Raw genomic sequence first — 23,542 nt, 5'->3', positions numbered from 1 at the left:
GATACCAGTTCAAGAAAAAATCATTTTTTCCTTATAGGATCTTCCAGATCTAATGAGATCTGGAGCGGAATATTTTCAAAAAAAAAAATTATCTTACTTTATTTCAGATCTAAGATCTATTAGATCTGATTTTTATTATCTAATATTTAATTTAAAATTAAATCTAAAATATGAGGATTAGAGGAATACCTCTAGGGTAACTAGATTACCCTGTAGATGATCGCAGCAACGCCCGAGGTTCTAAAATAGCCACGCAGTCACCTGGCCTCTACTAATATCCACTCAAATAGGATCTAGATTGTCTTCTCCTCATAAATATTTGCTTCAAAAATCAGATCTAGATCTGATCTACAAGATCTTCAAAAGATCTTCTGAAGCTGGAGCAGCAGCTTCTCGACAAATCCCTGCAGCCTTCTGATCAGGGAGCCACCATGCCTTGGACAAGTACTAGATGGATGCCCAGCCTCTAGGATGTGAAGAGGGGAGGGAAAGGAGTAGAGGGGATATGGAGAAGTGGAGGGCTTTCACGTTTTGCTGGGTATTGAGCAGATTTTCAAAACCCTAGGCGCAGACAGGGTTTAAATAGACCCTGCTGTGCCATGCAATGCCACATCATTCGACCAATCAAAAAATTTCAATTAATTTTGAAAAAATTCTAATTGATGGAGTGATATCATCTTATCATATCAGATAAGAACCCCACCAAACCCTCCTACCGTTGGTGCCAACACTGGATAAACATAGTGAGATTGGCACCCAACAGTTTGAGTCGATCAAGGCATAGAGTCCTCATCTCATGGGACTCTATCCTTATCCACTTGGGGCGCACACCATATCTGATTATGACACCCACTTTGAGGGTAAAATTAGCAGGTGGACACTCCACAAAAACTCTCCAATGACCTCTTGTCAAGTGGCTTTCAGTCCAAGGTCCATGGGTCAACATTTGACTGATGTCCTAAAATGAAAATGGCAGGTCACAGGAATTAGCAGGTGTTGTCTTAAATTCATCTCATGAATTAAGATAAAACTTTTTTGAGCTGGACTGGCTCCAGTCAGACTGAGAAAATTTTCTCAAGGTTCTCTTGGTGAGTCAAATCATATTTGGCTCAGTCGAGATAGAAAAGATTACACGAGGAGAAAGTTAGGCTCAATCATGTGCTAGCATGATTTTCTTGAACCTATTTGGATCTAATCCAAATCAATCGAACTGGGCTAGCTCAATTGATGATATCAGACCCTAGCTCTTATTTGTGTGATCCAGTTAGGTTTATTTTCGTATAGTAATGAGACATGTCGTGATCTCATCATCGATATCATCGAAACTCCTTTCGATGGATCAAAACTCTTCTGATTCAGACAATTAGAATGATCGATCATCAAGATCATTCTAATTGCTCCCAAAACCCATCAGTGACACCTAGCAGTATATGGTGGCAACCTATCAGAAATGAAGATGAACCTCTTGGTGCAGCTACCTGTGTAATTGAGTTCTTCTATCATGAGTCCCAACTGAATTAGGGTTAAGGTGAACTCGTCAAACCCAACATCAGTCATATGAATCAATCGATCGATCCAAATCTGATGTGAAACCTTAATGAAAAATTGTTTTTCATTATTTGACTCTACCATGGCCATGGGCTTAAGGACTCAATCTTTCGATTATCATAGGACTACTCCTCTTATCTACCGAGGTTGATAGATCCCTTCTTGGTGCGATCTAGTTCCTACAATGAATATGCTACAGCCAACATACACCTCAGGGTTTTGAATGGCTAGGAGACTGAGTTATAGTGTAGTCAAACTATAACACACTCAAGATAAACTGTCGATGTACCTCAGGTCAAAGAACTAGACACACAGCTGCAGCATCGAGCTAGTCATCGACAAGAAGGTAGACTTCCTTATGATTGCTTGAGGTGGTCACGCTCAGTACTCTCGTTCTCAATGAATATCTGTACTCTTGCTCTGGTGTCTCCACACCATAGACTCAAGACACATCTACCCTAAGAAAGCGATCGTACACCAACCTTTCAGATCGATCACCATCCTCGTGATGATCCTATGGTCAGGAGCTATTTATGAGTTAGTTATGTAAATTCATGCCTTAAATTTTTAACTCTTGAAAATATGAATTAACATTCCTACTAACTCAAAGGATGTATCACAGACATAATGGACACAATGTGATAGTAGAGTAATCCTTTTATTTATTTATAGTCAAAATTATAAATTTGCCCTTAGATTTGTACAGAAATGTGTCATCCAATCTGGTATCTAGGGCACACATCTAACAAACTCCCACTTGACCTAATGCCAATTGGCTACATATCTAAGTTCCATCTTCTCAAGGTGGGCTTCGATCTTCTGCTGGCCTAATGGCTTTGTCAGTGAGTCTACCACATTGTCTGTAGAGTCGACTCTCTTAACCTCGACATAACCTTTTTCGAGGTAATCACAGATCAGATGGAATCGTCGCTCAATATGCTTGGACTTCTGGTAAGACCTTGGCTCCTTAGCTAGGGCTATGGTGCCATTATTGTCGCAGTAAAGAGGGATGGCATCCGATGACATCACTCCAAGCTCTACGGCAAACTTATTCTACCAGAATGCCTTTTCGCAGCTTCCGATGCAGCAATATACTCTGCCTCCATGGTGGAATCAGCAATCACCATCTGCTTGGAACTCTTTCAACTAACTGCACCACCATAGCAAATGAACAGACTTTCAGATGTCGACTTTCGATTATCTATATCATACATAAAGTCTGAGTCTGTAAATCTCTGAACCTGGAGTTCTCCATTTCCAAAAACTAGAAACATATCCTTAGTCTTTCTCAAGTACTTAAGGATACATTTCATAGAAGTCTAGTGCTCTTCGCCTGGATTTGACTGATATCTGCTTGTGACACTCACAGCATAGGCTATATCAGGTCGTGTACATAGTATGGCATACATGAGGCTTCCTATTGCTGAAGCATAAGGGATCTTGCTCATGCGTTCAATCTCCTCAGGTGTGCTAGGGCACATCTTCTTGGAGAGATGAATGCCATGTCTAAAAGGTACTAAACCTCTTTTGGAGTTTTTCATGCTAAACCTTTTTAGCACCCCCTCTATGTACATCTTCTGTGAAAGTCCTAGCATCCTATTTGGTCTATCTCTATAGACTTTCATAGAGAACTCCTTAGATAATCATATTTTGACTGAGGTCAACATGGAAATATCATTTCCAATTAGGAGGATATCATCAACATACAGTACGAGGAAGATAACTGCACTCCCACTGACCTTCTTGAATACACATGGTTCCTCCTCATTCTTGATGAAACCAAATATTTTGATCACATCAGTGAAATGAGTATTCCAACTCCAAGATGCTTGCTTAAGTCCATAAATGGACCTTTGCAGCTTGCAGATCTTGTGATCATCATCACTAAATGTGAAACCAAGCGGGTGTTCCATATAGATATCTTCCTCAAGATATCCATTTAAGAATGCTGTTTTCACATCCATCTGCCATATTTCATAATCAAAATAGGCTGCAATAGCAAGCAAAGTGTGAATGGATTTTAGCATGGTTACGGGCGCGAAAGTATCCTGATAGTCAATGCCTTCACACTGACTATAACCTTTCGCTACGAGCCTAGCCTTGAATATCTCCACATTTCCATCTGCACCTATCTTTCTCTTGAAGATCCATTTACACCTAATAGGTACAATATCTTCAGGTAGATCTACCAAGGTCTAGACTTGGTTTGAGTGCATTGAGTCAATTTCTGATCTCATTACCTCCAACCATTTCTCGAGTCAATATCTGATATCACCTCATCATAGGTCTTGGGGTCATCACCATGAGCCCCATTTCCTGTGAAAAATATTTTCTCTATATCCTCTTGTATGGTACCTAAGTACCTTTCAAGAGGACGAAAAATCCTAGTCAATCTATGAGGTGGAAGAGGTTGTGTTAGGACTGGTTCTAATTGATTGTGTTCCTTAGCTTCTTTAGCTCGTTGCTCTTGGGAGACATTCTTCTTGAGCTTAATTATTCTTCCAATGCCACCATCTTGAATAAACTATTTTTTAAAAAAAATAGTATGTCGATTCACAATCACATTGTGATCTTCTGAAATATAGAAATAGTATCCTAATAACTCTTTAGGATATCCTATGAACTGAGCTCTAAAAGATCTGAACTCTAACTTGTTCGCCTGCTGTCTCTTGACAGAGCCGAACAACCTCAAATTCTGAGATGACTCAGACTTGACTTCTTACCATGCCATATCTCATGTGGTGTGGTAAGAACCGTTTTAGAGAAAATCCTATACATATATTGCTGTCATGAGACAATATCCCCAAAGAAACTCAGGGAGGTCCGTGAAGCTCATCATAGAACGAACCATATCTAATAGGGTCTGGTTTCTCCATTCTGAAACTTCATTGAGTTGTGGCGTTCCAGGTGGAGTCTATTAAGAGACTATGCCATTGTTCTTAAGATAGTTAGGAACTTCCGACTAAGGTATTCACCTCCTAGATCTGATCGAAGAATCTTAATGGGCTTTTCTATTTATTTTTCTACCTCATGCCTGAATTCTTTGAACTTTTCAAAGGCTTCAGACTTGTGTTTAATTAAAAATACATACCCATACCTAGACATATCATCGATAAAGGTAATGAAGTAGACATAGTTGCCTCTAGCCGACACATCAAATGGGTCGCACATATCCGTATGTACTAGGGCAAGTAGGTCTGTGGCCCTTTCCCCATGTCCCATAAAAGGAAGCTTGGTCATTTTGCCTTGAAGGCATGATTCACAAACTGGATATGACTCGGAAGTCAATGGACTCAATAGCCTAGATTTTTCTAATTTGTTAACCCTATCTTCCGCTATATGACCTAACCTTAAGTGTCACAGATACCTATCATTTAGACTATCTCTAGACCTTTTAATTCCTATAGCATTCATATTTTTCTCGATATTAAATACACATACATCAATATGTAGCTGATAGAGATCATTAATAAGAAAATCATTTGCAACTTCATTATTTTCATAAAATATGTTACAATGGTCCTTATGAAAGCTAATCACATAGCCTTCTTATACTAAATATGAAACAAAAATCAAATTCTTACTTGCTACAGGCACATAATAATAGTCTCTAATCACTAAATCTAATCCTAACGGTAATCACAGAGGGTAGGTTCCCATGGCCACAGCAGCAACTCTTGCTTCGTTCCCGATGCGTAGGATCATATCCCCATCCCTCAGCCTCCTGCTCTCCTCAAGACCCTGCATAGAAGTGCACAAATGAGTACTAGAATCAGAGTCAAGTACCCAACTGGATGCAGAGAAAATCGTAAGATTAGATTCTATAACGAGCATACCTCTAGAAGGACCATCCTTCTTGTTCTTCAGGGTGGCCAGGTACTGAGAATAGTTTCATTTCTAATGGCCATCTGAATTACAGTGAAAATATTTTCTCTTTTCAGCAGACTTCTTCTTTGGTTCTGTCTTCTTCCTTTTCCCATCCACCTTCTGCTTCTTCGCAGACTTTTTCTTCTTTCCAAAAAATTTTCTCTTGGAAGAAGTCCACTCCACAGTAAGAACTGAGCCTTTTGAACTCTTCAAAGAAAGTTCAGCCATAACCAACATGTTCATTAACTCAGCCAAGATACACTGCATCTTATGCATATGGAAGTTCATGATGAACTGACCATATGCATCGGACAAGGACTGAAGGATCACATCAATCTAAAAATCCTTATCTAAGATGATACCGAGCTTCTCAAGCTCCTCAAGGTCCTTGATCATTGTCAAACAATGATCTTGGACTAACTGCCCATCACGCATTTTAGTCTTAAAAAGTCTTTGGCAGACTTGACTTGGCTGTACGATTTTGTTCACCAAATAACTCTTGTAGGTGAGCCAACATTTGGTGGATAGTCATACTATTCTCATGCTGGTGCTGCAAGTCATCAGACATTGCACCCAACATGTAGTACCTGGCTTTGTTATCTTCATCCATCTACTTTTTCAGAGGTGCTCTCTATTCAGCAGTCAGACATGCTGGCATGGCAGGTGGGTCCTGGTCTAAGACATGAGTCAGTTTCTCAAAACTCAGAGTAATTCTATAGTTCCTTAACCAGTCCTTGAAATTGGGTCCAGTCAATCTGTGGGTGTCTAGTATTTTGGTCAGGGGGTTGGATGCAGACATGTTTCCTGTAGAGAGTCAAAAGTTTCTAGTTGAATTTTATAATCAGACTTAACCAATTTGTTTAGGAGTTTCATTTTTAAATAAATTAAGCTTCCATAATTTTTTCAGATCCCTACACTCCCTAGGTAGAGATGTGAAAATCTCTATGATTAGTGATTTCTAGTGGGTGGTGGGGTCTCACCGACTGGCTCATCATCTCACCTAACAGTTATTGGTGATGGGTCAACCAATGAGTGGACAACTCTTGTCCAATGATTCTCTAATCATGGTGCATCCAAAACTTGATCTCTAATTCATGAAGCTTACCGTGTCTAAAATATTGCTCCAATCCTTAGTTAAGTCAGATCCACCCTTTGCATGAATTAGATTCCTGATTGGATCCCTCACCGTATCCAAAATATTGAGCACAACCTATCCTTTAATCCGTAGCATCCAATGACTAATGGACATGGTTGCATCTTTCCGATGCAACTGAGCCACTGTAACTAGTCGAGAACAATCAACCCCGGGAAGGGCCCGCACATCCACAATGGTGGAAGACCTTAGACTTAATATTTTCTTAGAGAGATTTGATTAGGTCTCACTAAATTTGACTTGACATAGTCATAGCAATTATGACTAACCTAGTAACATGGGCTAGCTCGAATTGTTAGCCACCTCAAATCAGAACTGGATCGACACATATAGCCAGGTAAGTGAGATCGGTGGAAGGGATATGCCATTAACTTGACAAGAACATATTCGAGTCGAGTAGCTGCCAATTAAAAACCAGTCGGTCGCATCTGTCCAACTTACCTTAGACACCAAATTGTGAACCAGAACCAATTGGGTTAGTCTACAATCCAAGCTCTAACCACTGAGCCAAATTAGGTCTTAACTTGATCGAGTCACATATGAATGTGATTCGACATTGACCTAGACTTAATTCTATTAGGTTGGTCAATTATTAGCTTTCATGATCCCACCTAACCAACTTTTGATTCGGTTTGATCAACCACTAGACCTAATTGAGCTACCCAAGCCTGAACCCAATTTTATGAAAATGACTTAGATCTGAAATTTTCAATTTTAGACCTAATTTAATTTCATAAACTTAATTCATTAATTAATTCTTGGATTCATAAACAAAATATGTAAAATAAATTCTAGAATTTCAGGATCTAAAATTTTGCAAAAAAGTAAGTTTGATTTCTGATTAAGGATGAATGCACATTACCCCTACATGCCATAAGAACATCCCATTGAATGGGAGGAGAGGGTCTTAAACCCTACTTTGTTCTTATGACCGGATGGCCATGAGGAACACCTTAATCAAAAATATTATTTTAACTACAAAACTAGTTAGATCTAAGTTACATATCACATATATAATTTTAGATCTAACTTATACATGCTTTGCATACATCTCATGTATTAAAATCTGATCTAATTAGTATGCTTTCAGATCTGATACATCACATATAATATCTAAAAAATATGATTTAAATTGAACTATTCAATATAAATCTATTCTAGATAGTTACTAGAACAATTCTACAACTAGTCTAGACGTGCAACAGATCAATCTTATGTATTAATTAAAATTTTATTTTTTATTTTTTGATCTGAATATAATATTTATAATATCAAAAAAATAAAAAATAAATTAGATCTAATTTATATTTTAATCACATTAAAATATAAAACTTCAAGACTATTCATAGTTTAAACTATTCCTAGTCTAGTCATGTATCTCATACATGTTAGATCTACTTAGATTTAATTTTAAATATTTTGATTTTAGATCCAATCATATCTGATGTGACATCTAAAATCCATTAATATCAGATAAATAAAAATAAAAATTAGATCTAAATTAGATTTAAAATAGAACCATCAACCTAGCTCTGATACCAGTTGAAGAAAAAATCGGCTTTTTCCTTGTAGCATCTTCTAGATCTAATGAGATGTGGGGTAGAATATTTTTTAAAAAAAATATCATACTTTATTTTAGATCTAAGGTCTATTAGATTTGATTCTTATTATCTAATATTTAATATAAAATTAAATCTAAAATTTGAGGATTAGAGGAATACCTCTAGGGTAACTAGATTACCCTGTAGATAATCGCAGCAACGCCCGAGGTTCTAAAATAGCCACACAGTCGTCTGGCCTCTATCGGTATCCACTTGAGTAGGATCTGGATCATCTTCTTCTTGCAAATCTTTGCTCCAAAAATTAGATCAATTCTGATCTGCAAGATCTTCAAAAGATCTTTTGAAGCTGGAGCAGCAGCTTCTCGACAAATCCCTGCAGCCTTCTGATCTGGGAGCCACCACGCCTTGAACAAGCACCAGATGGATGCCCAACCTCTTGGACGTGAAGAGGGGAGGGAGAGGAGTAGAGGGGGCATAGAAAAGTGGAGGGGTTTCATATTTTTGCTGGGTATTGAGCAGATTTTCAAAACCCTAGGTGCAGACAGGGTTTAAATAGACCCTGCTACGCCATGTAGTGCCACATCATTCGATCAATCAAAAAATTTTAATTAATTTTGAAAAAAATTAATTAATGAAGTGATATCATCTGATCATATCAGATAAAAACCCCACCAAACCCTCCTACTGTTGGCGCCAACACTGGATAAACACAGTGAGATTGGCGCCCAATAGTTTGAGTCGATCAAGGCATAGAGTCCTCATCTCATGGGACTCTATCCTTATCCACTTGGGACGCACGTCATATCTGATTATGGTGCCCACTTTGAGGGTAAAATTAGAAGGTGGACACTCCATAAAAGCTCTCCAATGACCTTTTGCCAAGTGGCCTTCAGTCCAAGGTCCATGGGTCAACGTTTGACCGATGTCCTAAAACAGAAATGGCAAGTGACAGGAATTAGTATGTGTTATCTTAAATTCATCTCATGAATTAAGACAAGATTTCTCTGAGCTGACTAGCTCCAGTCAGACTGAGAGAAATCTTCTCAAAGTTCTCTGGGTGAGTCAAATCATATTTGGCTCAGTCGAGATAGAAAAGATTACACGAGGAAAAAGTTAGGCTCAATCGTGTGCTAGCACGATTTCTTTAAACCTAATTGGATCTAATCTAAATCAATCGAACTGGGTAGCTCAATTGATGACATCCAAATCCTAACTCTTGTTTTTGTGATCCAGTTGGGTTCATTTTCGTATGGTAATAAGACATGTCATGATCTTATCATCGATATTATCGAAACTCTTTTCGATGGACTAGAACTCTTCTGATTCAGACAATTAGAATGATCGATCATCAAGATCATTCTAATTGCTCCCAAAATCCACTAGTGACACCTAACAGTATATGGTGGCAACCCATCAGAAATGAAGATGAACCTCTTGGTGCAGCTACCTGTGTGATTGAGTTCTTCTATCATGAGTCCCGACTGAATTAGGGTTAAGGTGAACTCGTCAAACCCAACAACAGTCATATGGATCAATCGATCGATCCAAATCTGATGCGGAACCTTAATGGAAATTTTTTTTCTATTATTTCACTCTGCCATGGCCATGGGCATAAGGACTCAATCTTTCGATCATCATAGAACTACTCCTCTTATCTACCGAGGTTGATAGATCCCTTCTTGGTGCGATCTAGTTCCTACAATGAATATGCTACAACCAACATACACCTCAGGGTTCTGAATGGCTAGGAGACCAAGTTATGGTGTAGTCAAACTATAACACACTCAAGGTGAACTGTCGATGTACCTCAGGTCAAAGAACTAGACACACAGCTGCAGCATCGAGCTAGTCATCGATGAGAAGGTAGACTTCCTTATGACTACTCGAGGTGGTCACGCTCAGTACTCTCATTCTCAACGAATACCTGTACTCTCGCTCTGGTGTCTCCACACCATAGACTCAAGACACATCTACCCTAAGAAAATGATCGTACACCAACCTTCTGGATCGATCATCATCCTTATGATGATCCTATGGTCAGGAGCTATTTATGAGTTAGTTATGTAAATTCATGTCTTAAATTTTTAACTCTTGAAAATTTGAATTAACATTCCTACTAACTCAAAGGATGTATCACAGACATAATATACACAATGTGATAGTAGAATAATCCTTTTATTTATTTATAATCAAAATTATAAATTTATCCTTAGATTTATACAGGAATGTGTCAGTCAATCTGGCATCTAGGGCACACATCTAACTCCATCTTTCTTCAGGCTCTTATCCCTGAACCCCTTTTCTAGACACCAGTCAACTAGCCAATCCTAACCCAATCTCACTCTTTTGGATGCCTTGTCCTAATGAGCTCGAACACCTTAGGGCTGATGTCTAATTGATTTTAAAACTAAGACTTGGGTTAATGCAAAATAATGGATTGTAGTTTTTGGGCTAAGGAGGGGTGATGAAGTCCCCACCTTATTTGATTAATGAGTTAGCCCTTAAGATATATTATGATTATGTAATGCAGCAAATCAAATGTCCAAGCTTGTTATTAACATGCAATTAGGACTAAATTAAATTAATTTATTTCTCTTTTTAGATTTTATGATTAAGTATCTAATTTTTTTAAAAAAAATTATGAGGTGTCAATGTAAAATGATTATTTTGCAGGAATGTAAATTTGTCTAAATAAATTAAGTTAGAAAGCACTAACATCATATTAAAATAGGAATAAATAAAATAAAAATTTCTAAGTTAATTTAACCTTTTCATTCCCTAGGACAACCATTCAACGTAACTTCTAGTTACGCTAGGGCAACCTCATGTCAGAGAATGAAAGTGATCTTTTTTTTTTTAAGTCAGAGAATAAAGGGCAAGCTAGCGGTTAAAAAAAACTATAAATTAAAGAAAGCAACAAATATTTTTTTTAAAAAAAATAAACTTGAAGCAATCATACCAGTAATCCCCGGCAACGGTGCCAAAATTTGATTTGCCTTGCCATGAGGCGATCAAAGAAAAATTACCGACCTCAACTATATAGATAGTGTAAGTCAGATTCGTATCCACGAGGATTGTAGACTGAGTCACGTTCGAGTACTAGAATTAAAGAAGGATTGAAATTAATTGATCGATTAAAATACTGCTAACAAAAGCTAAAGTAAATCAAATGCTTTCAAAGAAGTAATTCAAGAATTAGAAAGATGTCTTAGGATTTCACTTGGTTACCTAACAAGCAGTTAATACCCTTCTTCTATGAAATGAGTCTATATGCCACCTATCAAGATATAACCTATCTGGCAAAAATACAGCTGTACCTGTTAGATCACAATCTGTCCCTCTAGAGCATAGGCTAGTCAAGATGAGATGCATACAAAATAATTAAAAAGAGCATAAAAAAGATGGATGTTTCATAGCAAATCTTCTATTTTGTAGAAAGAAGAAGTACAAAAATAAATAAAATAATCAAAATACTGTTTGTTACAAGCACTTCAGAAAATTTTCAAGAACTAAAAAATTTTAACTGGCCATGAAACTTTTGCTTGCTGACATCCTGGGGTTAAGGAGACTTCTGGGCAGCAGCTGAAAGATGGTTGGCGGTAGCAGAATAAGGGAAGATGATGCCAGGAAGAGATGAATTTTGATGTGGAAAAAAAAATGGTGGAGGTGTTTGGGTGTTTGGATGGCTAGGCTAGATGAGGTATGGAGAAGGATGGTGAAAATGGTCTTAGGTAGAAAAAAAAGATCATCGACTTTTTTTTTTCTTCACTCTTGTGGTATCCATTTTATTAAGACTCCAAACGGTGTCCGTGTCGCATCTGTTCCATAGTTTCTACATCGTTCCGTAGCTCCCATGCTATTCCACCCGCTTCACAATGCCTCCGCATGCGTTTGTTTCACCCATTTCAAAGCCGCATAACATCTGTGCGTAAATCAGTTCCCGCTTCTAGCTGTCCTCCTTTTCACGTAAAACACCACGTCGTACCCGTTTGTGCATAAAATTCCATGTACCACGCCACTTTGGTTTGCAACAGAAGCCCGCCAAAACACCCAGTGGATTCAAATCGTGCCTACTTGCTTGGTCCCACACATTCACATCCAACTGCCTCCCAAACCATTGAGTTCCTATTTTCATGAGCCAGTCCTCCTTTATTTTGCCTCAGCAAGCGCGCCCAACATCCATTCCATGCATAGCACGTGTATCCCATGCATAGGTCCATGCTCCCAGTTATACCAGAATGTTTGGGTCCCCTCCTCTTTTAAGCTTTTACATGCTCCACTTCATGCCCATTGCATGCACACAGCCCAGTGTGCACCATACTACCATTTTGCTTTCTTATGGATTGCTATGAACCATGTGAAGACCTGGTCCACCATAGACCATATTATGGATTTCCTTTTGAACTTTATTTTGCCCTTGAGTTAGGCTTGATTTTGGGCGTTAGTTAGGCTTCGACTCAATCAGCTAATTACCTACAGAAGAGACTAAAAAATATCAAATTCTAATTAATAAAGATTAAATAATATAATATTTAATACTTTTAATATTATAATTTATGTATTGATAAAAAATTATCCCATTGTGGATCGAAAAATATGAGCCACCACCCAGCCCTCCAATAATTCTCTTGATAGAATTACCATCTGCCGTAGAATTGAAGTCACTTCCTGATGTACCCATTGACGCCCCATCGATGAGCCCTAACTAGGAAGACCAACTTGTAGGTGTTCTAAAAATGCATAAACAAACTATTGGGTGGGATATTTCTAAAATGAAGAACAATGATATTGAGATTTTTATGATTGATTTCTCTATTTTCGGCACTACTTTTGAGGACTATCTCTAAAATTTTTTTATGGTGTTAAAACAATGTATGAAGATAGATTTAATATTAATTTAAAAAAAGTATCTTGCTATAGATTAGGAAGAGATGATGTCAAAACATGTCATACTCGAGATAGGGATTAGAGAAGATCAGGTTATAATTGAAGAAACTCTTAAACTACCAACCCTAATCTCGATTCAACAAACACAATCCCTTTCTGATCATCATGAAAACTATAATCTTATTTCTAGATCCTGGTATTGCGTGCTTGTCCAGTACATTCTATTGATCTAGGCTAATCATTGTAGAGTATTCTATGAATATTTTTCTGCCATGATGATAAGGCCTCCTGATTAGCCTTATCTTTTTGAAATCTTGAGGGATATACCCAAGTTGGTTATGATGGGACTCCCTCACAGCATCTGATTGAAGATGTTAAACTTAACACTTGTTGGGAGGCAACCTAGCTTATGCAATATTTTTAGTTTGTTTAAATTTTATAGGAATCTCTAGAGAGACAATTAGCCAAGTTGAATATCTATAGTGGAGTGCATGAGTGAGACAACTAGCTAAGTTGGGGGGAGAACCACATTCATGTTAGCTAGAGTCAAGAAAAAGTCACGCCCATAAAGGAAGAACCTCTCACCCGATAATGAACGAACACATTGAATTTAGATGGTATCCTTTCTTACAATTTCTATTTTATTCTACTTTGTGATTCTCTTCTGCCATTGAGGATAATAAAAATTAAGTTAGAAGAGGGGATAACTAATATAATTAAGTCTTTAAGTATGATCAAAAATAATTAGCTTTGTATATCTAAATTTTATCTCGATTTGAAGTTAACTAGGCACCCTAATCAATTAGTAATTAACGGTCTAGATAATTTTAAAGATATCGAGGAAAAAATTATTAAGGACACCTAATAAATAATAGGATTTAGACTAGATCAAATTTTGAAGTGATTCTAGAACCCTCTTCCTACCTATCTCAATGAAGAATCTGCTTCATGCAGGTATGGATGGAAAGATTGAAGTATGCAAAAAATCCTCCTTAGAATCTAAATTCAAAAAAAAAAAATTATCTCACTGAGTAACTGGACTCCTTCACCTAAGTAAGCATTGTGGTTCATGTCAAAATGTGAGAATATGAAGAAATCTTTTGTAGAGTCAGTCTTAACTCATAATATTTCTGACTTGAGTTAGTAAGTCTGAGAGGTGTTTTACACCTCATGTCCTAAAGCCAACTGGTTTGGAAATTATTTGCCTAAAGCTCGCTATAAGAGTTAATTAAAAAACTTAAAAGGTTAGGATATTGCACTGACTGTACATGTAAATATTATTACAAAAAAAAAAAAGAGAAAAAAAAAAGAGAATAAGGAGAATAAATTGCAAAAAGATACTACACCAAACCCACATTAAGTTAGAAGACTTAAAGAATAGAGTGAGGAGTTGGTGAAAGAAGATCTCAAAAAATTTTTATGGCTAATACCAACTATTAATTAGATTGAATTGATAATCCAATGAAGTACCTCTTTAATGATCTGGCCAGATATCAACTATCTCTAGGAGTGTCTGAGATAACTTTCGAATCAAGGACAATTTAGTGCATAATGCCAATATATCTACTTTACTTGAGGACGAGTAAAGTTTAAGTTGGAGGGTGTGATGAATACTGAAATTAGGTCACTAGAGGCACTAAATATTATAATAATTGATATTATTTTATAAAAATTTGATGCTCTCTAGTCTATTTCATAGGTGATTGACAGTTTGGATTCATACAATTCAAACTAGACTCAAATTAGATCAGATTTGAGTGAACCAGGCAACCAGCTCTCATTCTAATGCAAACTCGACTTAAAGATCAAGGGTCAAGAAGCACAAGGGTCCAAATTAGAAGATAAATAGAACCAAATATGAATATGACTTAAATCTTAAGGGCTCAGATTACTCTTCATAAAGATCTAGTATGAACGAGACTTATTGATCAACGAAGAAGAAACAATATAAAGATCTAAGGGTCCTTATTCATGCTCTCACTTCTCTTCTCATGAAACCCTAGCATCTCCAATGCCTAAAATCCTCTTAAAATCCTAGTCTCCACTCTATAAATACATGCCCCCCTTCTCTTCCAAAGGGACATCAGCCCCCTTGTGGGGATCATCTCCCTCTCCTTCCCATAGCTTTAGGTTCCATGCCACAGTCCTTCTTCATGCCAACCCTATCTGTCCAGATTTTAAGCCAGCCATAGTTACAATCTTTTTCTCTCAAACTTTGCTATCCCAAGCATCCATCAGTCCCCTACAAGCCATAAAAATTTCACATCCAAAAGCCTCCAAAAAGTCCTTCAAATCTTTCTCTCTTTTCAATCCTGGAGACTACAGCCTAAAAATTTCAGCAACCCTCTTCCACCTTCCAACCTCTTCCAAACCTACTTTTCTTAGCTTATTCTCCACAAAATCTCTTTCTCATGCTGCTAAAGGTCTTCTCCAAGTCTCAGGAAAGGAATCTCTAGAGTCCAAGATGCAAACTGTGATGAAGAATCTTTCGATGGTCGGTTAGACGTCGCATCTCAGAAAATCACAGGACTACTTGTAATGACAGTATTTTTATTTCTTCATCTTTTATATTTTTTTCTTATTATATAATAAAAGTCTTGACTTTCTTTCTTTTATTTTATATCTTTTATTTATTTTACATATTATATGAGTCTTTGAATGGCCTATGACTGCATAGAGACGGATCGTGATCTAAGGATATGACCCATACTCAACGAAATAGGCTATGCTTGGAAATTTATCATAGATTTATTGGTTTGTTATCTAAATAATTTTGACTAGTGTATAACTTTAAGGGATAGATCATGATCCAAGTGTAAGGACCATGCTCTCTAAGATAGGTTATATCTTTATTGATTAGATACCAATCCAAGATATGTTAAGAAGAGTACCAGCTGTCTAACAAAAAAATAGTTGAGATCTTAAGAATCCATTTTCATACTTGCATCCAACCTTTAATTAATTTTTTTTATTTACTTATTTTCTTATTTATCTAAATATTTTTTAATTAGTGTTCATTTTCTATCTAACCTAAAACTAACCAACTCAATCATAACTAACACAATCATTGGGGATACGATTCTGACTCACATTATCTACATAGTAGTGAATTAGGTTTATTTTTAACTGCCTACGACAGTGATCATCAGCCTATTGATGGTAGTATTCATTTTGTAATTGTATATAAATTATTCAATAATAAAAATTATTTGGCTTATTCATCATAAGTTTTGTACATCTTTTTTAATGAACTCCTATATTATGATAAAGTTCTTAGGATTATTTTAATTGATAAAGAAAGATTTATCATTTAATCCTTAAACTTACTTGTGACCAAATAATATGCTATTACCAGAATGATAGCTATATCAAATGTAGGTCATTGTGTGCCATATAGATTAGTTGTTCTCTTAACCAAGGTATATGGAGACACTGGTATGGCATACAGATGAGATGTAGGAGTATATCTCACTAAACATGACCAACTGTGGAGTACTTTATTATCAAGAGTTGCTCATGAAGGATATGGGTATAAGTGTCCCTCCAATCTGAGATTATATGGTGACTTACAAGTAACTTACTGCGTTTTGGTACCGGACTATCTAAATTTTTAATTCAGTGATGGAAGATTTTTGGGCACAGTCAAGTACATGTTAAGTCAATATGTGAGTCAATATGGAATCGACCCCTCTGGATTATAGGAGTTAATGCATTACTGTATTTTAATTTAGTAAAATCTTGTCCACTGTAATCTATATGATAGATTTGAAAGGTTAAAATATAATGTGATTGACTATTTCAGGATTGACAGTTAGACCCTAGGTCACCTTGAGCATTAGGATCAAAGGGATGAATTATAGGATAACCATATGTTAGTAGATTCTTAAACTTTGCTTTGTAATCATTAGATCTATCTGAACATTGGTTCTATTGCTAGATGTTACATCGATTAGTTCAAAAATTTATTCCTGTGCTACCTGAAGGAAAAACCAGCTTTTTTCTTATAGGATCTTCCAGATCTAATGAGATCTGGGGTAGAATATTTCAAAAAAAATTATCCTACAATATTCTAGATCTAAGATCTATTAGATTTAATTTTTATTATTTGATATTAAATCTAAAATTAAATCTAAAATCATAAGGAATAGAGAAATACCTCTAGGGTAACTAGATTACCCTGTAGATGATTGCAGCAATACCCAAGATTCTAAAATAGCCACACAGTCGTCTAGCCTATACCGATATCTACTCAAGTAGGATCTGGATCACCTTCTCCTCATAAATTTTTACTCCAAAAATTAGATCTGGATTTGATCTGGAAGATCTTCAAAAGATCTTCTGAAGCTGGAGCAGCAGCTTCTAGACAAATCTCTGCAGCCTTTAATCAGGAAGCCACCATACCTTGGACAAGAACCAGATGGATGCCCAACCTCTTGGACGTGAAGAGAGGAGGGAGAGGAGTAGAGGGGGTATAGAGAAGTGGAGAATATTCAGGATTTTGCTGGTTGTTGAGTAGAGTCTCTAAACCCTAGGCACAGATAGGGTTTAAATAGACCCTGCTACGCCATGCAGTGCCACATCATTCGACCAATCAAAAATTTTAATTAATTCTGAAAAAATTTAATTGATGGAGTGATGTCATCTGATCATATCAAATAAAAATTCCCACACTCCCTCCTACTGTTGGTGCCAACACTGGATAAGCACAGTGAGATTGGCGACCCACAGTCCAAGTTGATCAAGGGATCAAAGTCCTCATCTCATGGGACTCTATCCTTATCCACTTGGGGTGCACACCTAATCTGAATATGGCACCCACTTTGAGGGCTAATTTAGCAGGTGGACACTCCACTAAAACTCTCCAATGACCTCTTGCCAAGTGGCCCTCAGTCCAAGGTCTATGGGTCAACGTTTGACCAATGTCCTAAAACAGAAATGGTAGGTGAGAGGAATTAGCAGGTGTTATCTTAAATTCATCTCATGAATTAAGATAAATCCTTTTTGAGCTGGACTGGCTCTAGTCAGACTGTGAGAAACTTTCTCAAGGTTCTCTGGGTGAGTCAAATCACATTTGGCTCGGTCAAGATAGAAAAGATTACATGAGAAGAAAGTTAGGCTCAATCATGTGCTAGCACGATTTTTTGAACCTAATTGGATCTAATCCAAATCAATAAAACTGAGCTAGCTCAATTGATGACATCCAGATCCTAACTCTTATTTGTGTGATCTAGTTAGGTTCATTTTCATATGATAATGAGATATGTCATGATCTCATCATCGACATCATCAAAACTCCTTTCGATGGATCAGAACTCTTCTGATTCAGACAATTAGAATGATCGATCATCAAGATCATTCTAATTGCTCCTAAAATCAATCAGTGACACCTAGCAGTATATGATGGCAACCCATCAGAAATGAAGATAAACCTCTCGGTGAAGCTACTTGTGTGATTGAGTTCCTCTATCATAAGTCCCGACTGAATTAGGGTTAAGGTGAACTCGTCAAACCCAACATCTGTCATATGAATCAATCGATTGATCTGAGTCCGATGTGAAACCCCAATGAAAAGCTCTTCACACTGCCATGATCATGGGCTTAAGGAATTGATCTTTCGATCATCATAGGACTACTCTTATCTATCGAAGTTGATAGATCCCTTCTTGGTGCGATCTGGTTCCTACAATGAATATGCTACAGCCAACATACACCTCAGGGTTCCGAATGGCTAGGAGACTGAGTTATGATGTAGTCAAACTATAACACACTCAAGGTGAACTGTTGATGTACCTCAGATCAAAGAACTAGACACACAGCTACAGCATTGAGCTAGTCATCGACGAGAAGGTAGACTTTCTTATGACTGCTCAAGGTGGTCACGCTCAGTACTCTCATTCTCAACGAATACCTACACTCTCGCTCTGGTATTTCCACACCGTAGACTCAAGACACACTACTCTAAGAAAGTGATCGTACACCAACCTTTCGGATCGATCATCATCCTCGTGATGATCCTATGGTCAGGAACTGTTTATGAGTTAGTTATGTAAATTCATGCCTTAAATTTTCAACTCTTGAAAATATGAATTAACATTCCTACTAACTCAAAGGATGTATCACAAACATAATGTACACAATGTGATAGTAGAATAACCCTTTTATTTATTTATAGTCAAAATTATAAATTTGCCCTTAAATTTGTACAGGAATGTGTCAGCCAATCTGGCATCTAGGGCACACATCTAACAAACTCCCACTTGACCTAATGCCAATTGGCTACATATCTAAGTCCCATCTTCTCAAGGTGGGCTTCGATCTTCTGTTGGCCTAATGGCTTTGTCAGTGAGTTTGCCACATTGTCTGTGGAGTCGACTCTCTTAACCTCGACATAACTTTTTTTGAGATAATCACGAATCAAATGGAATCACCGCTCGATATGCTTGAACTTCTGGTAAGACCTTGGCTCCTTAACTAGGGCTATGGCATCATTATTGTCGCAGTAAAGAGGAATGGCATCCGATGACATCACTCCAAGCTCTACGGTAAACTTCTTGTACCAGAATACCTCCTTCGCAGCTTTCGATGCAGCAATATACTCTGCCTCCATTGTGGAATTAGCAATCACCGTCTGTTCGGAACTCTTCCAGCTAACTGCACCACCATTGCAAATGAACAGACTTCCAGATGTCGACTTTCGATCATCTATATCAGACATAAAGTCTGAGTCTGTAAATCTTTGAACTGGAGTTCTCCATTTCCAAAGACTAGAAACATATCCTTAGTCTTGCTCAAGTACTTAAGGATATATTTCACAGAAGTCCAATGCTCTTCTCCTGGATTCGACTGATATCTGCTTGTGACACTCACAGCATGGGCTATATCAGGTCGTGTACATAGCATGGCATACATGAGGCTTCCTATTGCCAAAGCATAAGGGATCTTGCTCATACGTTCAATCTCCTCAGGTGTGCTAGGGCACATTTTCTTAGAGAGATGAATGCCATGTCTAAAAGGTATTAAATCTCTTTTGGAGTTTTCCATGCTAAACCTTCTTAGCACCTCCTCTATGTACATCTTCTATGAAAGTCCCAGCATCCTATTTGGTCGATCTCTATAGACCTTAATACCCAGTATAAATGATGCATCTCCTAGATCTTTCATAGAGAACTCCTTAGACAACCATATTTTGACTGAGGTCAACATAGAAATATCATTCCCAATCAGGTGGATGTCATCTACGTACAGTATGAGGAAGATAACTACACTCCCACTGACCTTCCTGAATACACATGGTTCCTCCTCATTCTTAATGAAACCAAACATTTTGATCACATCATTGAAATGAGTATTCCAGCTCCGAGATGCTTGCTTAAGTCCATAAATGGACCTTTACAGCTTGCAGATCTTGTGATCATCATCACTGAATGTGAAACCAAGTGACTGTTCCATATAGATATCTTTCTCAAGATATCCATTTAAGAATATCATTTTCACGTCCATCTGTCATATTTCATAATCGAAATAGGCTACAACAGCAAGCAATGTGTGGATGGATTTTAGCATAGCTATGGGCGAAAAGGTATCCTGATGGTCAATTTCTTCACGCTGACTATAACCTTTCGCTACGAGCCTTGCCTTGAATGTCTCCACATTCCCATCTGCACCTATCTTTCTCTTGAAGATCCATTTACACCTAATAGGTACAATATCTTTAGGTAGATCTATCAAGGTCCAGACTTGGTTTGAGTGCATCGAGTCAATTTCTGAACTCATTACCTCTAACCATTTCTCAAAATCGATATCTGATTTCGCCTCGTCATAGGTCTTGGGGTCATCATCATAAGCCCCATTTCTCGTGAAGAATATTTTCTCTACTTCTTCTTATATAGTACCTAAGTACCTATCAGGAGGATGGGAAATCCTAGTTGATCTACGAGGTGGAAGAGGTTGTGTTAGGACTGGTTCTAATTGATTGGGTTTCTCAGATTCTTTAGCTCGTTGCTCTTGAGAGATATTCTTTTTGAGCTTAATTATTCTTCCGATGCCACCATCTTGAATAAACTATTTTTCAAGAAAAATAGCATGTCGATTCACAATCACATTGTGATCTTTCGAAATATAGAAATAGTATCCTAATGACTCTTTAGGATATCCTATGAACTGAGCTCTAAAAGACCTGTACTCTAAATTGTCCGTCTGTTGTCCCTTGACATGAGCCGGACAATCCCAAATTCTGAGATGACTCAGACTTGGCTTCTTACCATGCCATATCTCATACGGTATGGTAGAAACAGTTTTAGAGAGAATCCTATTCAATACATATATTGCTATCATGAGATAATATCTCAAAGAAACTCAAGGAGGTCTGTGAAGCTCATCATGGAACGGACCACATCTAATAGGGTCCGATTCCTCTGTTCTGAAACCCCATTGAGTTGTGACTTTTCAGATGGAGTCTATTGAGAGACTATGCCATTGTCTTTAAGATAGTCTAGAAACTCTTGACTAAGATATTCACCTCCTTGATCTGATCGAAGAACCTTAATGGGCTTTCCTGTTTATTTTTCTATTTCGTGTCTGAATTCTTTGAACTTTTCAAAGGCTTCAGACTTGTGTTTCATTAGAAATACATACCTATACCTAGACATATCATCGATGAAGGTAATGAAGTAGACATAGTTGCCTCTAGCCGGCACATCAAATGGCCGCACATATCTGTATGTACTAGGGCAAGTAGGTCTGGGGCCCTTTACCTATGTCTTGTAAAAGGAGCTTGGTCATTTTGCCTTGAAGGTATGATTCACAAACTGGATATGACTCGAAAGTCAACGAACTCAATAGCCGGATTTCTCCAATTTGTTAACCCCATCTTCTGCTATATGACCTAGCCTTAGTGCCACGGATACCTATCATTTAGACTATCTCTAGGCCTTTTAATTCCCATGGCATTCATATTTTGCTTGATATGAAATACAGATACATTAATATGTAGCTGATAGAGACCATTAATAAGAAAATTATTTGCAACTTTATTATTTTCATAAAATATGTTACAATGGTTCTTATGAAAGCTAATCACATAACCTTCTTGTGCTAAACATGAAGCAAAAATCAAATTCCTGCTTATTGCAGGCACATAATAACAATCTCTAAGAACTAAATCTAATCCTAATGGTAATCACAGAGGATAGGTTCTTACGGCCATAGCAGCAACTTTGCTCCGTTCCCGATGTGTAGGATTATATCCCATCCCTCAGCTTCCTACTCTCCTCAAGACCCTGCATAGAAGTGCACAAATGAGCACTAGAATCAGAGTCAAGTACCCAACTGGATGCAGAGAAAATCATAAGATTAGATTCTATAATGAGCATATCTCCAGAAGGACCATCCTTCTTGTTCTTCAGGGTGGCCAAGTACTGAGGATAGTTCTGCTTCCAATGGCCGTTTGAATTGCAGTGGAAATATTTTTCCTTTTTAGTAGCTGTTGGTGCAAAATCCGCTTGCGCCGGAGAAGCTGGAGTCAGGGAAGCCGCGGTCGCCCCGGGACCTGCAAGGAAGTCTAACCGGAGGTGGGGTTACTCCGGCAAGACCTCCGACGCTCAAGTCAGTTCTCTGCCTCAACAAGAATGGAGTGCTCGAACGGAGAATTTAGCAGAGTTTTGAGATAGGGAAAAGGAGCTTAAAGAATAACGTATCTGATCCCCCTTTTATAGGTGGGGGAGGCAACGGATTGATGATGACGTTTGTAACCGCCTGGTAGTGGGCCGCCCATGGTCAGGGAATTGATTGCGGAAGATAGTGGAGTGGACACGTGGCCATCACCTCGGCCCGCCACGTAGAATCTGTTATGAGGGGTGGAGCAGCGTCCGTTGTCAGCGGATAGGAGAATCGCATGGTATCCGTCGCAGGAGGTGGAGCAGGTTCGTGGCCGCCACTGTGGCCTGCCAGAGGATAGTGGAGCTGTGTGGAGTCCGCCGCAGAAGTGGAGTAGGGCGGCTAGGGTTACTGCGGCCTGTCAGGGAATGATGGTACTACGCGGAGTCTGCCACAGGAAATGGAGCAGGGTCGTGGCCGTTTTGAGGACCTGTCAGGGGCGTGGACCTGTCGATTGAAGCTCGGCAACGGCGGAGCTCAATTTCTGTTGGGCTCCGGGTGAGGTCCTCCTGGCGGTAGGGGTCGTGAGCGGAGCCCGGTCCCGTAGGAGTCCGGGCGGAGCTGTGCGATGCGGTGCTGGAGGCGGAGCCGGCTCCCGTAGGAGTCGGGCGGAGCTGTGCTGATGTCGGTGCTGGAGGCGGAGCCCGGCTCCCATAGGAGTCCGGGCGGAGCTGTGTGGCAGTTGATGTCGAGGGCGGAGCCCGGCTCCCGTAGGAGTCTGGGCGAGCTGTGCTGCAACCAAAGTCAGAGTGAAGTCCGGCTCCCGTAGGATTCCGGCGGAGCTTACCCGAGTTTATGTCGGAGGCGGAGCCTGGCCTCCCGTAGAGTCTGGGAGCTGTGCTGCAATTGATGTCGAGGGCGAGCCGGCTCC

Source organism: Elaeis guineensis, chromosome 11 (genome assembly GCF_000442705.2).
Source record: "Elaeis guineensis isolate ETL-2024a chromosome 11, EG11, whole genome shotgun sequence".
NCBI lineage: Eukaryota > Viridiplantae > Streptophyta > Magnoliopsida > Arecales > Arecaceae > Elaeis > Elaeis guineensis.
The sequence above is the reverse complement of the archived record's forward strand: the minus strand, read 5'-3'. Positions refer to the sequence as shown.